This window comes from Lissotriton vulgaris, chromosome 8 (assembly GCF_964263255.1).
Source record: "Lissotriton vulgaris chromosome 8, aLisVul1.2, whole genome shotgun sequence".
Lineage (NCBI taxonomy): Eukaryota > Metazoa > Chordata > Amphibia > Caudata > Salamandridae > Lissotriton > Lissotriton vulgaris.
In genome coordinates, this window is record NC_141696.1 from 131492550 (window position 1) to 131508627 (window position 16078).

A 16078-nucleotide genomic window follows, 5' to 3' on the forward strand; every position below is an offset into this window, starting at 1 on the left:
CTCCCGTCTTTCTATGTGCTCAGGGGGCTGAGAGAGCACGTAGAAAGGGAAAGTGAAATGAGCCTCTTGGCTCATTTCAGTTTCAGTTTCACTGAAATGAAGTCAGCGTGACGTGCGCGCTGATCGTCATTTCATGGAAACCAGGGGGGGGGTGCTCAGGAGCTGGTGAAGCTCTTCCCCAGCTACCGAGGCTCTTGGGGGGGGGTAAAGGGAATCCCTCTGGTGCCCGCATCAGAGGGACTCTCAGTGCAGTGGCGTCGGACACACGGGAGCCATCTGACGTGAACGTGAGCAAAGATGGGTGTTTAAGCTACACACGGACACCCTGGGGCTCAATGATGAAATTCCCTGGGGCGCATTCAGAAAATAATGAGGTCCTTAAAAAGATACTGATGTACTAAACCATAGAGATCTCAATGTATCCCATCATTCCTAAACTACCATCACGATGGATTTCTGATACCAAGAAAAACCTTAATCCAAATGATGATAAGTGACATCACCAATAACCTCATTTTATGAATTCCATTATTTTCAGACCTAACACTGGTAACAATCAACATTTTTTAAAAATTGTCCTAAATACCATCTAAGGGAAGCAAACTGTCTGGACCCTTGTGCAAAATTATATTTTGTATACATCTCCCTGTATGAGAAGTACACGAGGCAAGTTTATCTGAGACTCGCGCTGAGCGCGTTAAACACTCACTCAAGATGGCCGCCGCACTCGGGACGCTCTAGCTGTGAGCACTCTGTACCCGGAAGCGCGAGGACTCCAAATACACCGGCACACGCATTCAATGTCAGTATGCGGTCGGGTGAGGAACGAGTAGGTAATACCGAGCGGGCTTACCGATAGGAAGTAAGTACTTTAAAAATCGAACGTCAGGAAATAGTTCTGACATATCGCATGGGGGGTTTAGACTCCTCACTTGAATAATGCGCATTCTTTGAGGAAAACGCTAATCTCTGAAAGAACGCTGATTTAACCCTGACTTTAAAAACCCTACAGCAATGTTTCCACGAGGTGATCCTGCCCTCGCCTGAGACCATGAAGTGCAAATTAGCACCTATACATGTAACTATACTCTTTTGCCATGAAAGATCGTGATGTGTATGTGTATATATACGTAGTGTGTCATGTCTATAGTCACATCAAGTCCTATGTTATGTATGTGTGTGAATTCACAAAAACACTCTTTTTTTCACTTCAGCGGTATCTCTGCACTGATTTGAGAGTCTGCACGCACCGGTATGGTGCATAAGGCACACTCACGCCTTAGACAAATAAGAGCTACATGTGTGATCCCCTTGCTCTTGAAGGGGGATGTTTTGCCACCAATCAAGTGTCATTCTCTTTTACAGATGCACCAATAAGATACAAAATCGTATGTATGCAACACACATGTTTATTAATTAACAGCGTAAAGATAGTGTATTGAGACAATTTTATTTATTTAAATACAGGAGTGGAATATACAGGGCTGGACCCTGTATGGTCCTGATGAAAAGCTTGGGGGAGCTTGAAACATGTTGACCACAGAACACTGATCTAGCCCTAACTTAAGGCCAGATAACAGTGTCACCCCTTTTTAATATACCAAACTAGGAGCAGAATAAATTGTTGAGGCCCACTAGCACAGTATTTTTAATCACACACCCACTCCACCATCACCACACTTTGCACCACACATAGCCTGTCACAATAAAAGTGCTCCTACGTAGTCCGCTAGTCGCAGCACGCCCCTTTTCATAGAGAACTGGGAAGCCCCAATGATGAAGCATGTCACCGTGGGGAAACCCCGGTGAGTGAGGGGACTCTAGAAAGAAATTTTTCTTTCCCATTTTGGCAGACACTGTTAAAATTTAGCAGTCACCATACATACAAACTAGGTCTCCGAACCCTTCATAGGGGTTCCTTATTTTCTGATATAGATTGGAGGCCGGCCTAGTTTAGTTTATCCTCCTTCTCCCCCCTTTTTCTAGTTTAGCCATCTGACGCACATGAGCACTAATGCGTCGGATGGCTCTCGCGCGTCTGACACATGGAAGGGGTTAAACCAGCATCACCAGGACCCTCCATACACAAACTCAAACAACAGTCAGCTGCCGTGTTCATAGCCCCTTGTAGATATGATACAACAAAATCTAATTATTGTAGTGCCACTACCCATTTCCTTATCCTTCTGGAGATTGAATCAATGCCTTTCTTGCTAAAGATTTCCTTCAAATGATTGTAATCTGTCTTGATTACAAAGGAAATGCCCCACACAAACTTTTCGTAAGTTTCCTCACCGCCCAATAGATGGCAATCAAATCCTTCTTGGTGACTAATGAGGGGTTGGGGAGGGGTTGTCATTTTTGACACGTTGGATTATGAGAGAAGGGTGTCTAATCTGCTTTAAGTCTCTGAACACTACATGAGGGTCCCGATGAAACACTGGACAATTCTAAAAGACAAAAAATTAGACATTATTACTGCAGCTAAAGAAAGTGTGGTTATTGCAGAGAGTGAGTATAGGTTTTTATTGCAGAACAACGTTAAAATACCAGTAATATATGGCTTCCCAAGATCCATAAAAGTGAGGATAATCCACTTTACGCCCGATTGTTAGCTGTATAGTTCCCCCATTGGAACGATTAGGCGAGTGCATAGATAGTTTTTTAAGGCCAGTTATACAAGAACAACAATCATATGTTTGGGACTCATCCCATATGATTAATATTGTGGAGGTATTCATTTTTATTTAAAGATCTGTCATACTGTGCATATGTGGGTTATTTCGAGTCCAGACATATATTCACTGAACCAGCGCCGTTCTATGAAAATGTGTCTAATTGGCACAGATTCATAGATGACATTTGGTTCATATGGACTGGACCAGAAAAATTACTGGATGAATTTTTAATCTGTCTTAACATGGGCGATGATAATTTGAAATTCACAGAACACCACAGTAGGAATACAGTGAGCTTCCTAGATTTAAACATAAAACATGTAGAGGGGAAATTGACAGTGGAACTTTATTCTAAGCCAACTGATAAGAACACACTCCTTGACTATTCAAGCTACCACCCTAGGTCACAAAAGGACAACATACCTTTCGGACAGTTCCTTCATCTCCGAAGGATCTGTTTCTCATTAAATGATTTTTACAAACATTCAGATATTTTGAAACTCAAATTAAAGGACAGAGGCTTAATTAACCACTCTTTTAAAAGAGCGAGATTTTATAACAGGGAGAGTATGCTTGAGAATTCACAAGGAAAGCAAAGAAAGAAGAATTATACTATGGACAAAATTGTCTTTGTTAGTCAATTCTCTAGCATTAGCAATAAAATTAGAAATATAATCCATTCAAATTGGGCTCTCTTGAATGACAATGAACCCACAATATTGGAACGCCCCATCTTTGTGTTTAAACGCAATGATAATCTGAGAAAAAACCTGGTACACACGTATCGAGAACCAGGGGGTACAGACAATTAGATCTAGAAGGAAGACAGGCCACAGGCAATCATAAATGTGGATTTTGCAGTTGCTGTGAGCAATGCTTTGAAAGCAAAAGTTTGACCTTTAATAAACAAACCATTTTAGCCAGGGACCTAAACAATTGCAGAAGTAAAAATGTAGTTTATTTATTGATATTACCCTGTGTGCTTGGTTATGTCGGTGAGACGGGTCGTGAGTTTAGGACCCGTCTGACGGAGCATAAATCAGCTATTAGGAATAAAAAGGCCAATGCACACCTTGTGGACCATTTCATCCTAATGAACCACACACATGATGATATCAAATGGTTCATTTTGAGAGGATCACAGGCAGTAGACGTGGTGGCGACATCACGGTCAAGCGTAAACATAGAGAAAAATGGTTCATATCTATTCTCAACACTGTGAGGATAGGACTGAACACAAAAGAGTATTGGGAACAGCTTATCAATTGAGATGATGTTAGCGAGGATACATAAGAGAGGCCTGTAGTGGATACAAAAGATTTTGATTTATGACTAAGACTGATTTTGATATAAATGGTTTTATATTGTTGAAATGATAGCGGTCCGGCCGACTAAGCATTTGGCGATGTGAACGATGTATATTATGTTTACTTATGACTTCACTACCCCTATAGGGTCCACCATTTAATGATATTATTAACATTTCGGGGCGGTTTGGGACATTAATAAGCTCTAAGTATTCAAATGATCCTACCCATATTGGCGTCCTTGGATGTAATTTATCGAGAACATCATTATGGATCTCGACTTTTATATATATTACGGGAATTTCACCTATTAGGATAATAGTACTGGTATATAAAATATTAGGATGATAGCACTGGTATATAAAATATTGAATATGGATACAGCATGTGTTGCAATCTTTTACACGATTGGGGGTAGTATCACGTCTGGCTTTTACCCCCATATTATCAACAGTGTAGATAATATATAGATATTTCAACAGTGGAAACAATGGACAAATTAACATCATACTAGGGATCGCTTTGTATGTATATACGTTCTAATTTCCGTAATCATAGATATCCATTAGCATGTAAAATATATATAGAGAATGAACAAATAAACAACATGGTCATGAAGATCCATAGAGAATTTTAGAGATAATATATCTGCTCCTATACTGCGTTTTGTAATAAAAAAGCAATTGTTGATGCCATCTCTGGCACTATATAATAGTTTACAATATGTTATCTCTGTGCACTCTTTGTACATACGTGTCTTGCAATATTGAAATCTTGAAAGCTTGTGGTTGGCACTATTCTTGTCACACTGTGTCTCGCAGTGCCTTCAAAAACTCAGTAGTAGTGTGATATTATGATCACTAAGAATGTGCACGTTTTACATGAAAACAAAGTTTCTTCTCCAGTTTCTCAGTGTTAAGAAACGTCACACATAATCCAAATGTTTCTTTCAATGCTTATTTTATTCTTTCTTGTTTTCCGCAAGAAGATTTCTTCATTGAAGTATAATCATTTCAAATCATATCCAATTTCATTATGAATATCAGCGGGTTCACCATACCCAATGCATTTCGGGTCAAATACCAAGACCCTTCATCAGGGGTCTATAAGTGGAAACAAATACAGGACCTTAGCAATCAGGTTCATGTTAAATGCACATTGTATCAGGAAAGACGTCATCGATCTAAAACATGATTACATATGGTAAAATGTGAAAAGGAAAATAAACACAAGCAGCAGCAGGGTGCAAGATAGACATGGTTGCCTTCAAAACAATGCGCAGTGTCAAACCAAAGGGTGAGTGATAATATCCGACAGTGTGAGCGTAAAGATCATGTGTGGTGAGAGCCTCGGGACCCGTAGTGATAAAACGGGATTCGTTAAATCCTTAATGAACCCTGTGCCATATTTAACACTAAGTGAGTGCCAAAACTCAGAAAATATCAAGCACACAACCGTGCACGGTTACAAGGGCTGACCGGTGCATGTATTTTACACGGACACTTACTCGAGTGAACGCCAAGCCGGTAATCTCTCTTCCGGGTAACAAAGCTGTACAAGCCTCTAGACCAATAATATCACTAATATACACACTACCCTAATCACGTGATGTGAGTGCAACGGCTTCACGTATGGCGTCCAGATAGCAAGCAATCAGGCACCCGAAGCGAAATAAACAAACAAAATGTGTTAATAAAGGCTATTGAAAAAATGGTAACGAGTGAGAAAACAAGTAATTAACGATATGGTGCAAAGAAATGTCAGAACGTGTCATGAAGAACAGGAATAACCTGAATAACTGAAAATCAATGAATGACAATAAATGAAAAACATGAACCAGATGATCATATATATCGGAATTACTTGCATACAGTGCACGTTCCTTATATACAATGAGAGTTTACAGAATGAGCTCAAAGGGCATTCACATTGTAAATGAAAAACATGAATCATGATCATGATGTATATAAAAAAGGCAACCATGTTTATCTTGCACACTGCTGCTGCTTGTGTTTATTTTCCTTTTCACATTTTACCATATGTAAGCATGTTTTAGATCGATGACGTCTTTCCTGATACAATGTACATTTAACATGAAACTGATTGCTAAGGTCCTGTATTTGTTTCCACCTATAGACTCCTGATAAAGGGTCTTGGTATTTGACCCGAAATGCATTGGGTATGGTGAACCCGCTGATATTCATAATGAAATTGGATATGATTTGAAATGATTATACTTCAATGAAGAAATCTTGCGAAAAACAAGAAAGAATAAAATAAGCATTGAACGAAAAATTTGGATTATGTGTGACGTTTCTTAACACTGAGAAACTGGAGAAGAAACTTTGTTTTCATGTAAAACGTGTGCATTCTTAGTTATTCAGGTTATTCCTGTTCTCCATGACACGTTCTGACATTTCTTTGCACCATTTCGTTAATTACTTGCTTTCTCCATCGTTACCATTTTTTCAATAGCCTTTATTGACAAATTTTGTTTGTTTATTTCGCTTCGGGCGCCCGATTGCTTGCTATCCTGATGCCATACGTGAAGCCGTTGCACTCACATCACGTGATTAGGGTAGTGTGTATATTAGTGATATTATTGGTCTAGAGGCTTGTACAGCTTTGTTACCCGGAAGAGAGATTACCGGCTTGGCGTTCACTCGAGTAAGTTGTTCGTGTAATATTCATGCACCGGTCAGCCCTCCTAACCGTGCACGGTTGTGTGCTTGATATTTTCTGAGTTTTGGCACTTACTTAGCGTTAAATATGGCACAGGGTTCATTAAGGATTTAACGAATCCCGTTTTATCACTACGGGTCCCGAGGCTCTCACCACACATGATCTTCACGCTCACACTGTCGGATATTATTACTCACCCTTTGGTTTGACACTGCGCATTGTTTTGAAGGCAGCCATGTCTATCTTGCACCCTGCTGCTGCTTGTGTTTATTTTCCTTTTCACATTTTACCATATGTAAGCATGTTTTAGATCGATGACGTCTTTCCTGATACAATGTGCATTTAACATGAACCTGTTTGCTAAGGTCCTGTATTTGTTTCCACTTACAGATCCCTGATGAAGGGTCTTGGTATTTGACCCGAAATGCATTGGGTATGGTGAACCTGCTGATATTCATAATGAAATTGGATATGATATGAAATGATTATACTTCTATGAAGAAATCTTCTTGCAAAAAACAAGAAAGAATAAAATAAGCATTGAACGAAAAATTTGGATTATGTGTGACGTTTCTTAACACTGAGAAACTGGAGAAGAAACTTTGTTTTCATGTAAATGTGCGCATTCTTAGTGATCATAATATCACAGTACTACTGACTATATAATAGTTTACCAGAAGATATAAAAGTAAACATTGTTCCCGGCACTATCAGTAGACGCCGGGGCGCTGTATTAGATGATTTACGGTAGCTAAACGTGAGATAGAAAAGTACGCGCTTCCTGATATTATCAGGAGTCTACGGGGTACTGCATTAGATGATTTACGGTAGTCAGAGTAGTAAACATCGTCGCCCGTACACCCAATGACGCATTACTCATACGACGGGCGTGTCAGTAACCCCATCACAGGTGTGGATAATTACTGAGTAAGGGGGCTTTATAAAACCCGCCTTTCGCAAGGAGGCGGTGTATTTTCGGCAGTTACAAGGACAAGACGTTACTACGCACACCACTCGTAAGGACAAAAGGTATGACACCATAGGGATACTCTATACTGACTGGCTCGTAGTAGGGAAATCGTTAGCATTAATAGGGACATCTCGTACCTATTTCTGAGTGGGGATCCACTTTAACTTATGCATCCTTATTCGTTTAGGTTTGCCGTATTTGGGAACCATATAACGAAGCAGCACTTTGATGGCTACATAACAAGGTCACCGTCGACCCCGACTTTTTATATGATTTGGACTCCTTTGACCCTATTGGGCTGAGCCATTACTCATTCAGTTATGAAGTGCACGTTTGTTACTTTAATAGCGAGTGATTAGATGCAAAAAGCGTTTTTATCTAAAATCGAACTTTGTGTTTTTTTCATATTGACCACAGAGTAATATATTAGCAAAGGCCATATGACAGGATCGCCTTTGTGACTAAAGATATGCCCACGATTGGAAAATATAAAATCCATCCTGTGAGATCAGTCCTTTGAGGAAACTATTGTAGAAGGCATAAATAGGTCCTTCAATAGGTATATAAAAGCATGGGTTCTGTCATATATCTTGGAAAAACATAAGACTGTTTTGGGGATGATATAGGACTAACGATTTATTGTCTTGGCCTCCACTGTATTTCAGAAAGAAACAGGGTAGTCACCGGAGGACTCATATTAAGAATTGAGCCTTATTGATACAACTTAGGAGGTGTGTAGCATATCACCCATAGTTTATAGTTTATAGATTGCTGATAAGTATGATAATGGCAATATGATATTCTTCCTATTTCTAATTTTACGCAACATAAAGGTCTCTCAATGGATGGGGGCCTCTGGTTCTGTGGGGCCAGTTAGTGCAATATACGGTTCACTTAGGTATGGAAGGAGGTTAACCTTTTGCATGCTCATGACGAGCTGAGCTCGTCATGAGGCACGGTGCTTCGGTGCTCATGACGAGCTCTGCTAGTCATGGGCCGTGGAACGCTCAGGTGCGGGGAGAATTCCCCTGCTGTGCTGAGCGTTCCACGGGAGCCAATGCACCTGTGACGAGCTGAGCTCTTCATGAGCACAGGAGCACTGTAGCTCATGACGAGCTCAGCTCGTCATGAGCATGCGGGCGCTGTGCGCGCCCCCCTCCTCCCCAGCACAGCGGGGGAATTACCCCCACAGCGAAGGGGTTAATTGATGGAGTAATATGCGTGTAAACAGGTGTCAAATGTGAGAACGCCATGAATGTTATTTTATGTGAATTAAGTGTCTAGTTGGTAAAAGTGGTTAAGGTGGAGACCATTCAGTTTATATGAATAGAATGTCTAGTTCTTAACTATTGCTATGTAGAGTCCCATTAATGGAACTCCAGTTGTGATTGTATATGCCTATAATGTTGGAAAAATTGCTTTTAATATATTTTGATAAAGAGATAATGTCAAATGTGATACTATGAGGATGAGATATTGATATGTATTTTTGTTGTTTTCTTTAGATATTATTGAATTTTTAAATATGAAAGAGACAATCTATCACTCTGTCTTAAAAAAGGTGGTGCGTATCAGGCCACACACCGAAACGCGTCGACGCCATTGTTTTGAATTAAATTCGAGGAACTATTTTGGGGTCATCTGCTGATACTAGCCTGACATGGTGTATAGATTCCAAACGGATTAATGATTCATGATTTTTTTTAAATGATTCACTTTATTTTTGTCTCTTTTTGTACTTTTATATGTTTTGTTTATCTGCCTTGAGCATCAAGAATCTATAGGAAAACGTTTTTATTATTGTGTTTTTAACAATTTTCATTGATTGATCAATAATTTGACAAATTTTTTAAAGATTCAGGTTTTATAATTGAAATGTTTTTGTGTTTATAACCATGGGGCTCCCTGATTTTTGTGAATTTGCATAGACTCAAGACTGTAAGACAGGGTACAAACCCTTTTGTTTGTTCATGAAGCCCTCACCCACCAACCTGGTTGGTGGCATGCTTCATCATCGGGCCCACCCAGTGACACCGAGCGTGTCCCGGCTGTGCTTCGACGCCTGAATACAGCGGAGCAGGTATGTTTCTGAGTGTGCAGTGTAGTGGCGTGAAGGTGAAAGTTTAAAAGCTATAAAGGATCCCAGTACCCAAGGGTAAATTATATTTTAATAACTGGGTCACTGTAAGCATTAAAAAAAGGCTTATGGATGTTATGGGAGTGTTAATTAGGGTCTCCTACATCCAGGTGTGGTCTACATGTTTCAGCCAGGCCTTTATGATTAAAACTGCCTTTCCTCAGGACCAAAGTATTTAGGTGCACATTACTTAATTTAAAGTGATTGTGTAATTTTGAAAATGTGTAGCACTCTGTAAGGTGCTTTACATGCGTGAGGGGGATTCCCTCTTAGAGCATTACTGGACATACAACAAGTATGACAAAACACACATACAGGGGAGAGTCTTAGTATGGTAACATATTCACAAAACAGTTTGATTGCCAATATCTATTGTGCTGTGTAGACAATAAATAAGCGGCACATGGTGTAGCCATATTGGTGGTATGACTAAGGTAAAAGTTATCATATATACATGAAGTTTTGTGGTGGGCTAAACATCGTAAGTGCATCAACACAAAAAAACGGTGGTAGGGGCATGAAAGGAAGATTATCCTCACGTTGGCTTGTTGCCGAATTAGCCCCATGGAGTAGTCCGGCAGAGGAGTGTAGAGTGATGTAGAGTGACGTAAAGTAGAGTATAGTGGCGTGGAGTTGTGTAAAGTGGAATGGAGTGGAGAAAAGTGGAGTGGAGCTGAATTGCATGTGACTTAGGGCCAGATGTAGGAAGCCTAATTCCGGTCGGTAACGGATGAAATTACTGAATTTTGTCCGTTACTGACCAGAATTAGGCTTTTCATATGTAGGGGCCTAAATTAAGGATTCGGTAATTTACCGAATCGGTAAATTACCGAATTCTTAAATACCGATTCGGTAAATTACCGAATTCCTAATGTAGGTAGCACTTAAATGAGTGCTTTTCCCATGTTAGGATTCGTTATTTACCACCAACTACAAGTTGGTGGTAAATTACGAAAACCCCCAAAAAAGCAATTTCATGCAAATGTTTTCAATGCCAAGTGGCAGACATACATGCCCTTAGGGCATGTATGTGTGCCACATGTGCACCCATACACAATTGAGGGGTGCAACAGGGTGTCAAAGTGACACCCTGCCACCCTACATTGTTTTCCCCCTTTTACCGAATCGGTATTTACCGATTCGGTAAATCCCATTCATTCCTACGGGCCTCCAGGCCCATAGGAATGAATGGGGAATACCGAATCGGTAAATACAGATTCGGTAAATACTGAATCTTAACGATTCGGTAATACTTACCGAATTTTTCCCTACATAGCATTTACCGATTCTAAAATACCGAATCGGTAAAATTCTGTATTTTAGAATCTGTAAATGTCCCTCATCTACATCTGACCCTGTGAGTGGTACGGAGAGGCATAGAGTAGAGCGGCATGGCGTGAAGTGGAGTAGCACATAGTAGAGGGAGTGGAATGACATAGAGTGGTGTTAAGTGGCGTAGAGTAGAATGGTGTAGAGTGGAGTGGCATAGAGTGACATTGCGTGGAGTGGCATAGCGTAGAGTGGGGTGGCATAGAGTAGAGTGGCAGAGTGGAGTGGCATAGAGTAGAATGATGTGGCGCAAAGCAGAGTGGCATAGAGTGGAGTGAAGGAGCATACAAAAGAGTGGTGCAGAGTGGAGCAGCATAGAGTAGAGTGGAGTGGTGTAGAGTAGAGTAGCATAGTATAGAGAAGAGTCACGTGGAGTTAAGTGGAGTGGAGTTAGATAGAGTGCTGTGGAAAGGCATAGTGTGGAGTGGCATATAGAAGAGTAGAGTGGCGTAGAGTAGTGTAGAATAGCGCAGAGTGGCATAGAGTAGAATGGAATGGTGCAGAGAAGAGTGGAGTGGAGTGGTGTAGAGTGGCATAAAGTGGAGTGGCACAGAGTGGAATAACATAGAGTAAAGTGGCCTAGAGTAGTATAGTTGCGGGTGTAAATACCTAAAGTATCTATAGAGATGGCAGACTGGACAAAAGCTGTGTGCCTGTGTTAAAAGTAGGAAGGCACGTCTAGGAGGTATAGCAAAACTCTTAGTTGCAAAAAAATGAGACAAAGACGAGGAAGAACACATGTACTTCTTCCTTGCAGGAGCTATTTCAAGAAAGGTAGGGATGCCCACAGGAGCTAAGCAATCTAAAGACTGGAAATAAGAGTGACAAAAAAACATAGCTAATGGCATTCTGTGGGGAGGTTGAAAGCACACTGAATTCTACACACTATGTCTTGCAGCACAGTGCATGCCCTGTGTGAGGCAAGACTAGAATGGGGTTGGAGTAGCACACCTATTCAATACCAAATTTCACAGAGGAACCTTGGTGTATACATCTGCATGAATGATAGAAGATTTTGGTGCCTTGTTTGTTGAGTTTGGGCCACGTTACAGGTCAATATAGCTCCGCTCGCAGCATTAAGTCTTGTGATTTTTCTGAATATTTTGCGGATTATTCAGCCCTGCCATTTACATATGCAGGGAAGCTGTGACTACTAGGTGCTTTTCAAACATAGCTTCGCATCAACAAGGACGGCCCCTGGGAAAGAGACTACTTCGTCCCGAAATGCATCAGGCATTTATGAGATTGTTGTATAATTATCATGATGTATTGTGTATTGCATATTAATATTGAGGAAACAATGAAGGTTAACATTGTGTTGCTTGATTTAGCTCATATTGCTGTTTTGTTTATGCCATTGTTAATGAGTAATGAATAATAGTTTATTTTGAACAAAGTGTACAGCGTTGAGAATTATTATTAGGTTTACTTTGAACAAACGGGTAGGGTTTAATGACCCAGTGAACAGTGCACAGTGCACGCAAGTCACCGTACTTGTTATAACATTGTTTCTGGGTGAGGCAAGACACAAAAAAGACTCCTGTGCTTGGAAAGATGTGATTCAGAACTCTACCGGTGAACTTACATGCTTTTGATTTTCTCACGCAGGTCCTGGGACAGGGTTCACAGATTCACTAAGAACCCCCACCAGGAAGAACCACAGGGCAATGGAGAAACACACATAATTATACTGCATACCTGCTCATTTCTGTTTTCCTCTTCTTTCTACCCATACTTGCATACAAGGTTCCAGTACTGACCTGCAATGTTATTGTTGCCATAGCAACTACAACTTTTCAAAGCACACCGAACACACTAGCAGCCTCAGCCTTAGAGCAGGTTGTGGGCATATGTTTACTGTTGCGTCATTCAGAGATCTGTCGGTAGAGCGGTCAGGGCTGGCCATAACCGTGCTTCCTGTCCTAGCCTGCTTGCCGTATCTAACTGATATGATTATCCTGAGCTCCCCAGTCTGACAACGCTCCTTCTTCCAAATGGTGGCTTGCAATCGTCACTTCCTGTTATTCAACAGTGTGCAAACCACACTTTATTTTATTTTATTTATTTTATTTGAAGAGTTTTATATAGAGCTGGCTAGACCCGGAGTTATCAGAGCGCTTTACATGAGGTTAGCATTGTTACAAATGTTACATCAGTGACAAGAACAAATCATTGCATAGAGAAAAAAACCTTGTTACATTATTACATCCATTATTAGAGCATTACAAAGCTTAGAAAACAAGTTCTATGGTGCATCAAGAGTGGTGGGGAAAAATAAGGGGGAAGGGATGCAGATCAGGGCTGGTAGGAGTGGCCATGGAGAATAGTAGCTGGCCATCAGAAGTGATCAAGGGACAGTCATGCATGATGTGATAGCAACCTAGTGTATGTTCTGGACTGTGCCGGCTATTCTACACCTCTAATAGCACATTGGCACCTTCACGTTCTGCCCCCTTAATCAATTCTTGTCTTCAACCTAGTAATGGAGGGCCTATAGGTGATTTCCAGGACATGGAACTATGTTGGTAAGCCAATATTAAATGGAGGTCTGGAAAGTTGGAGGTTGGTAAATAGACCCAGTAGGCAGAGAGCAGGGGTTTTATCTAGGTTGCGCCCAGTGGCTGAGTTTATTAGGGGCATCGCTTTTTAGGTCTCGGACTAGGCAGCACATGCGGTGTCTCGTCGAGAGATGCTGTAGACAGTATAGTGGAGAAGCGCCTCCCACTTTCCGGCTATTTTTTTAATTGGCTGAAATCATAAATATTGCATTCTGATTGGTGTTTGGCAAGTTAGTCCCACCTCCTGCCGGCCATTACTAATTTTTGTCCCTCCATGGCTATCAGCCCCTTTACTTTCAAAACAGTTCTGTTCCCCTGACTCCCCCCTTCCCTCCCGCAGTCCGTCACTTCTCTGCCCACCAGAACACCCCCACCCACTCCTGTTCCTGCCTTCTTGGATGACTGCTGTTTTATTTACAATGCAATAGGGCTCGCGTACATACGAGTCCTATTGCATTTGTAAATGCTTTTTTCCCCCTCTGATTGGCTGGCTTCATTGGCACTCTATTTTGCCTGACCTGTCCCTCTCGCATGCGTGCGATGCTATACATCGTATGCATGTGCACCAAAAGTCTGCCTCTTGTTAGCATCAGGAGTTGCAACGTTATGAGTCATTTTAGCTGAGTGCTGTGTTATTCCTTGAAACTACAGTTTTCAGCATTTGTATGCATAGTAATATGAGAGGTATCTACTACGTCGCAAATGAAGTAATATTTAAGATGAGTGCACCGGGCGCATGTGCACCAAAAGTCTGCCTCTTGTTAGCATCAAGAGTTTCAATGTTATGAGTCATTTTAGCTGAGCGCTGTGTTATTCCTTGAAACTACCGTTTTCAGGATTTGTACGCTTAGTAATATGAGCGGTATCTACTACATCGCAAATTAAGTAATATTTAGGATGAGTGCACCGGGCGCAGGTCCATGTTTTGCTTTTTTTCTGATGTGATTTCGCTTTTAAGAAGCCAGTAAGTTGCGTCTTTTTCTCAGCTGTGTTTTCAAGAGCAGCCCCTGTGCTTCCTGCTTAATTGTTCTTAGGCACTCAGGGGCCAGATTTACCCAAAAGAGAGGGGGGAGTCCATGTGGAGCTCCTGGACACTCACAGGAGAGCAGAAAGGAAGGCATGCCTGGAGAAAGGACATTCCTTGGGCAGGGAGCAGTGAAACAAACAGGGAGAGCAGCTGAATAACATAAACAGCAGTGTAGACGTAGGACTGAGGTCATCTAGGTCTCTACTGACTATGTTAGACTTAATTTAGGTTTGCGCCAGCTAGCTCAGAGGTCACTGGAAACTTTCTTGACTGAATAGGAAGGGATCAGCTTCCCTGGCTCAGACAAGAAGGGATTCAGCTTCCGACAACCATATAACATGACAGCTTTGCTCCCTCAGAATAAGAGTAAATCTCTAGAGTCGTGTGAAAACAATAGACAGCTATTTCACTCAGTCACCTTTGCATTCTTAGTTTCACCAGAGTGCAGAGAATAGAGAGACGGGCGTTTTCAATGAAAGGTATTATTTATTGAGCAGTCTTCCTTCTCATGCAAGAGAAATGAATTGCCACAATTGCAATACTTAGTATAAAGTAAAGTACGTACAGTAAAAGGAGTATTATGAAATAATACTGTAGAAGCATTGATATGGTTTCTTAGCCATAAGACACTTTAAAATGGATAAAATGGATAAAATATATACATACATATATACATTGGCTAATGTGCTCAACTGGTGCTTCTAAAATACGCCTACCCCGGTGTACCTGACCTAAGCCTAATACGTGGGAAGGAGTAAGTAAGTAGCAGTTTAAGTTAAGTTGGTTTTGCCAAGAATCTGATTCAAGAATTCTCTCTAAGGGTTTAGTCAGCACTGTACCTTGGGAATAGAATGTAGGAGGTTTGGTATCTCTCTCTCAGGACTCGATATCCCAGTCACCCGCAAGGGTAGGCTGGAAATGCCGGAGCTGGATTTTCTCGGCAGGAGAAAAGACAGCGTCTTTCTCAGCGCGTCAAAGAGGAGGGGCAGCGTCCGTGGGCTTCTCGCATCTGCTGGGCTCTCGGCAAGTAGATAGCTGCTCTGCTCCAAAACCACCACCGTGTGTTTGCTTAAGGCAACGTTGGTATATTTATACCTGAAAGGTGCCGAGTTTGACGTAAGGTTTGGACATAAGACGTCAATAAAGATGTCACTAAGAACTGGCCGTTCTTACAGTGCTCGCAGGAGTTCTATTACAAATCAAAACAAAGCACATGGGGATTTCCCAGGTTGCTGGAGGTTTGGTGTGTTGAAAGAACTCGTTGTGCTTTCTAGGAATCTAAGGAAGTAGCTTTTGCCGTGCCTTGGACTGCAAGGGCAATTTACTGAAATATGGATCTGATTCTTATGCCATTATATGGATATTATTGATTATAGCCGTACAAGGGCAT